This window comes from Syngnathus typhle, linkage group LG1 (genome assembly GCF_033458585.1).
Source record: "Syngnathus typhle isolate RoL2023-S1 ecotype Sweden linkage group LG1, RoL_Styp_1.0, whole genome shotgun sequence".
Taxonomy (NCBI): Eukaryota; Metazoa; Chordata; class Actinopteri; order Syngnathiformes; family Syngnathidae; genus Syngnathus; species Syngnathus typhle.
The window spans coordinates 946,114-952,661 of record NC_083738.1 but is presented as its reverse complement, the minus strand read 5'-3'; positions in this window follow the sequence as shown (position 1 = coordinate 952,661).

Here is a 6,548-nt window from a genome sequence, read left to right as displayed (position 1 = left end):
CACCCGAGAGCATTTTTTTCGATGCCAACCTAACCAGAGTGACGGGAGCGGCACAATTCAGAAAAAGTGCTCAGCTCGCCGAGAAAATGCGATTTAAGCAATAAAATTAAAAATGCTTATAAAACATAAACCAAACGTTGGAAGTGGTCATTTCTTCATGCGCAGTGATAAACTCGTCACTCTAAAGCACCCGAGAGCGTTTTTTTCGATGCCAACCTAACCAGAGTTACGGGAGCGGCACAATTCAGAAAAAGCGCTCAGCTCGCCGAGAAAATGCGATTTAAGCAATAAAATTAAAAATGCTTATAAAACATAAACCAAACGTTGGAAGTGGTCATTTCTTCATGCGCAGTGATAAACTCGGCACTCTAAAGCACCCGAGAGCGTTTTTTTCGATGCCAACCTAACCAGAGTTACGGGAGCGGCACAATTCAGAAAAAGCGCTCAGCTCGCCGAGAAAATGCGATTTAAGCAATAAAATTAAAAATGCTTATTAAACATAAACCAAACGTTGGAGGTGGTCATTTCTTCATGCGCAGTGAATAACTCGGCACTCTAAAGCACCCGAGAGCGTTTTTTTCGATGCCAACCTAACCAGAGTGACGGGAGCGGCACAATTCAGAAAAAGCGCTCAGCTCGCCGAGAAAATGCGATTTAAGCAATAAAATTAAAAATGCTTATAAAACATAAACCAAACGTTGGAGGTGGTCATTTCTTCATGCGCAGTGATAAACTCGGCACTCTAAAGCACCCGAGAGCGTTTTTTTCGATGCCAACCTAACCAGAGTGACGGGAGCGGCACAATTCAGAAAAAGTGCTCAGCTCGCCGAGAAAATGCGATTTAAGCAATAAAATTAAAAATGCTTATAAAACATAAACCAAACGTTGGAGGTGGTCATTTCTTCATGCACAGTGAATAACGCGGCACTCTAAAGCACCCGAGAGCGTTTTTTTCGATGCCAACCTAACCAGAGTGACGGGAGCGGCACAATTCAGAAAAAGTGCTCAGCTCGCCGAGAAAATGCGATTCAAGCAATAAAATTAAAAATGCTTATAAAACATAAACCAAACGTTGGAGGTGGTCATTTCTTAATGCGCAGTAATAAACTCGGCACTCTAGAGCACCCGAGAGCGTTTTTTTCGATGCCAACCTAACCAGAGTGACGGGAGCGGCACAATTCAGAAAAAGTGCTCAGCTCGCCGAGAAAATGCAATTTAAGCAATAAAATTAAAAATGCTTATAAAACATAAACCAAACGTGGTCATTTCTTCATGCGCAGTGATAAACTCGGCACTCTAAAGCACCCGAGAGCGTTTTTTTCGATGCCAACCTAACCAGAGTTACGGGAGCGGCACAATTCAGAAAAAGCGCTCAGCTCGCCGAGAAAATGCGATTTAAGCAATAAAATTAAAAATGCTTATAAAACATAAACCAAACGTTGGAAGTGGTCATTTCTTCATGCGCAGTGATAAACTCGGCACTCTAAAGCACCCGAGAGCGTTTTTTTTCGATGCCAACCTAACCAGAGTTACGGGAGCGGCACAATTCAGAAAAAGCGCTCAGCTCGCCGAGAAAATGCGATTTAAGCAATAAAATTAAAAATGCTTATAAAACATAAACCAAACGTTGGAGGTGGTCATTTCTTCATGCGCAGTGATAAACTCGGCACTCTAAAGCACCCGAGAGCGTTTTTTTCGATGCCAACCTAACCAGAGTGACGGGAGCGGCACAATTCAGAAAAAGCGCTCAGCTCGCCGAGAAAATGCGATTTAAGCAATAAAATTAAAAATGCTTATAAAACATAAACCAAACGTTGGAGGTGGTCATTTCTTCATGCGCAGTGATAAACTCGGCACTCTAAAGCACCCGAGAGCATTTTTTTCGATGCCAACCTAACCAGAGTGACGGGAGCGGCACAATTCAGAAAAAGTGCTCAGCTCGCCGAGAAAATGCGATTTAGGCAATAAAATTAAAAATGCTTATAAAACATAAACCAAACGTTGGAGGTGGTCATTTCTTCATGCGCAGTGAATAACTCGGCACTCTAAAGCACCCGAGAGCGTTTTTTTCGATGCCAACCTAACCAGAGTGACGGGAGCGGCACAATTCAGAAAAAGTGCTCAGCTCGCCGAGAAAATGCGATTTAAGCAATAAAATTAAAAATGCTTATAAAACATAAACCAAACGTTGGAAGTGGTCATTTCTTCATGCGCAGTGATAAACTCGGCACTCTAAAGCACCCGAGAGCGTTTTTTTCGATGCCAACCTAACCAGAGTTACGGGAGCGGCACAATTCAGAAAAAGCGCTCAGCTCGCCGAGAAAATGCGATTTAAGCAATAAAATTAAAAATGCTTATTAAACATAAACCAAACGTTGGAGGTGGTCATTTCTTCATGCGCAGTGAATAACTCGGCACTCTAAAGCACCCGAGAGCGTTTTTTTCGATGCCAACCTAACCAGAGTGACGGGAGCGGCACAATTCAGAAAAAGCGCTCAGCTCGCCGAGAAAATGCGATTTAAGCAATAAAATTAAAAATGCTTATAAAACATAAACCAAACGTTGGAGGTGGTCATTTCTTCATGCGCAGTGATAAACTCGGCACTCTAAAGCACCCGAGAGCGTTTTTTTCGATGCCAACCTAACCAGAGTGACGGGAGCGGCACAATTCAGAAAAAGTGCTCAGCTCGCCGAGAAAATGCGATTTAAGCAATAAAATTAAAAATGCTTATAAAACATAAACCAAACGTTGGAGGTGGTCATTTCTTCATGCGCAGTGAATAACTCGGCACTCTAAAGCACCCGAGAGCGTTTTTTTCGATGCCAACCTAACCAGAGTGACGGGAGCGGCACAATTATGAAAAAGTGCTCAGCTCGCCGAGAAAATGCGATTCAAGCAATAAAATTAAAAATGCTTATAAAACATAAACCAAACGTTGGAGGTGGTCATTTCTTAATGCGCAGTAATAAACTCGGCACTCTAGAGCACCCGAGAGCGTTTTTTTCGATGCCAACCTAACCAGAGTGACGGGAGCGGCACAATTCAGAAAAAGTGCTCAGCTCGCCGAGAAAATGCGATTTAAGCAATAAAATTAAAAATGCTTATAAAACATAAACCAAACGTTGGAAGTGGTCATTTCTTCATGCGCAGTGATAAACTCGGCACTCTAAAGCACCCGAGAGCGTTTTTTTCGATGCCAACCTAACCAGAGTGACGGGAGCGGCACAATTCAGAAAAAGTGCTCAGCTCGCCGAGAAAATGCGATTTAAGCAATAAAATTAAAAATGCTTATAAAACATAAACCAAACGTTGGAGGTGGTCATTTCTCCATGCGCAGTGAATAACTCGGCACTCTAAAGCACCCGAGAGCGTTTTTTTCGATGCCAACCTAACCAGAGTGACGGGAGCGGCACAATTCAGAAAAAGTGCTCAGCTCGCCGAGAAAATGCGATTTAAGCAATAAAATTAAAAATGCTTATAAAACATAAACCAAACGTTGGAGGTGGTCATTTCTTAATGCGCAGTAATAAACTCGGCACTCTAAAGCACCCGTGAGCGTTTTTTTCGATGCCAACCTAACCAGAGTGACGGGACGGCACAATTCAGAAAAACTGCTCAGCTCGCCGAGAAAATGCGATTTAAGCAATAAAATTAAAAATGCTTATAAAACATAAACCAAACGTTGGAGGTGGTCATTTCTTAATGCGCAGTAATAAACTCGGCACTCTAAAGCACCCGAGAGCGTTTTTTTCGATGCCAACCTAACCAGAGTGACGGGAGCGGCACAATTCAGAAAAAGCGCTCAGCTCGCCGAGAAAATGCGATTTAAGCACTAAAATTAAAAATGCTTATAAAACATAAACCAAACGTTGGAGGTGGTCATTTCTTAATGCGCAGTAATAAACTCGGCACTCTAAAGCACCCGAGAGCGTTTTTTTCGATGCCAACCTAACCAGAGTGACGGGAGCGGCACAATTCAGAAAAAGTGCTCAGCTCGCCGAGAAAATGCGATTTAAGCAATAAAATTAAAAATGCTTATTAAACATAAACCAAACGTTGGAGGTTGTCATTTCTTCATGCGCAGTGAATAACTCGGCACTCTAAAGCACCCGAGAGCGTTTTTTTCGATGCCAACCTAACCAGAGTGACGGGAGCGGCACAATTCAGAAAAAGCGCTCAGCTCGCCGAGAAAATGCGATTTAAGCAATAAAATTAAAAATGCTTATTAAACATAAACCAAACGTTGGAGGTGGTCATTTCTTCATGCGCAGTGAATAACTCGGCACTCTTAAGCACCCGAGAGCGTTTTTTTCGATGCCAACCTAACCAGAGTGACGGGACAGGCACAATTCAGAAAAAGCGCTCAGCTCGCCGAGAAAATGCGATTTAAGCAATAAAATTAAAAATGCTTATAAAACATAAACCAAACGTTGGAGGTGGTCATTTCTTCATGCGCAGTGATAAACTCGGCACTCTAAAGCACCCGAGAGCGTTTTTTTCGATGCCAACCTAACCAGAGTGACGGGAGCGGCACAATTCAGAAAAAGTGCTCAGCTCGCCGAGAAAATGCGATTTAAGCAATAAAATTAAAAATGCTTATAAAACATAAACCAAACGTTGGAGGTGGTCATTTCTTCATGCGCAGTGATAAACTCGGCACTCTAAAGCACCCGAGAGCGTTTTTTTCGATGCCAACCTAACCAGAGTGACGGGAGCGGCACAATTCAGAAAAAGCGCTCAGCTCGCCGAGAAAATGCGATTTAAGCAATAAAATTAAAAATGCTTATAAAACATAAACCAAACGTTGGAGGTGGTCATTTCTTCATGCGCAGTGATAAACTCGGCACTCTAAAGCACCCGAGAGCGTTTTTTTCGATGCCAACCTAACCAGAGTGACGGGAGCGGCACAATTCAGAAAAAGTGCTCAGCTCGCCGAGAAAATGCGATTCAAGCAATAAAATTAAAAATGCTTATTAAACATAAACCAAACGTTGGAGGTGGTCATTTCTTCATGCGCAGTGAATAACTCGGCACTCTAAAGCACCCGAGAGCGTTTTTTTCGATGCCAACCTAACCAGAGTGACGGGAGCGGCACAATTCAGAAAAAGTGCTCAGCTCGCCGAGAAAATGCGATTTAAGCAATAAAATTAAAAATGCTTATAAAACATAAACCAAACGTTGGAGGTGGTCATTTCTTAATGCGCAGTAATAAACTCGGCACTCTAAAGCACCCGAGAGCGTTTTTTTTCGATGCCAACCTAACCAGAGTGACGGGAGCGGCACAATTCAGAAAAAGTGCATGCTCAGCTCGCCGAGAAAATGCGATTTAAGCAATAAAATTAAAAATACTTATAAAACATAAACCAAACGTTGGAGGTGGTCATTTCTTAATGCGCAGTAATAAACTCGGCACTCTAAAGCACCCGAGAGCGTTTTTTTCGATGCCAACACTGTAAAAAAAATTCCGTTGTTTTTACAGAATAAATCTGGCAGCTGGGGTTGCCAGAATAATTCTGTAAAAAATACAGTCAAAATGTAAACGATTTTACAGAGCAACCTGTAAATCATACAGCTTTAAACTGTACAAAAAGTACAATCTACATTGGTAGATTTAACAGCTATGTTCTGCTGAATAAGCATGAATATGCAGCTATAAAACTAATAATTTTAGTAAAGTTTGCAATGAATTGATGTCAATTCTACATCCAATCTCATTCAACTTTACTGAAAAACCCCAAGTACATAACATAAATTTGCAGTAATAATTGTAGATTAAAAATGCAGTTTGACTGAATTTTTCTGCATGTTTAACTCAAATATTGATTCAAATATAATTATTTTTTTAGTATTAACAACTATATTTTACAGTCAAAGCAACAGCTTTATAGGCTCACTGAATTTACTCAATTACATTTTAATAAGCATAAAATCCTGTTCTGTTAAGTGTATCTTATATCAATCTAAAACTGAAAAGTCAAATTTAATTTTAAATGCACTGCCCTCAACATATGTGTAAGTGTTTAACCAATAACATGTAATTTAGTGAAAAGCCACAAGTTATACCCTGAGTTACCTTGCTGAGATAAAAAAAACAACAACAAAAATTACGGGTGTCTACAGAAGTTTATTAAACTCAAAGAAGTGAAGAAAATAATCTGTCCTCACTCAAGACACATTCGTATCATCGTATAAACATTAGAACAGAGTATGACAATTAAGTGAACCCTTCTCAATTGTTTTACGGATAATGGAGACATTTTTTTACTCTTAAATATATATTTGTAAATTTAATTGTAGCCAATATAAAGCATAAAATCTTGTTTTAGGACTGAAACATCTCAAATATAAACAGAAATGCCATACATAAGTATGCATGCTACCATTATTGCTCAACTTAAACTGTTTCTTTACAGTCAAAACAGATCAAATAATCCTTAGGCTATTTAATATGAACTCTAAGACATTTAAATAGAGTACTAGTTCCCTCACATCGAGTAACAAAATACTTGTAAATGACACAAACAAAAAAAATACTGGTCTACAAATA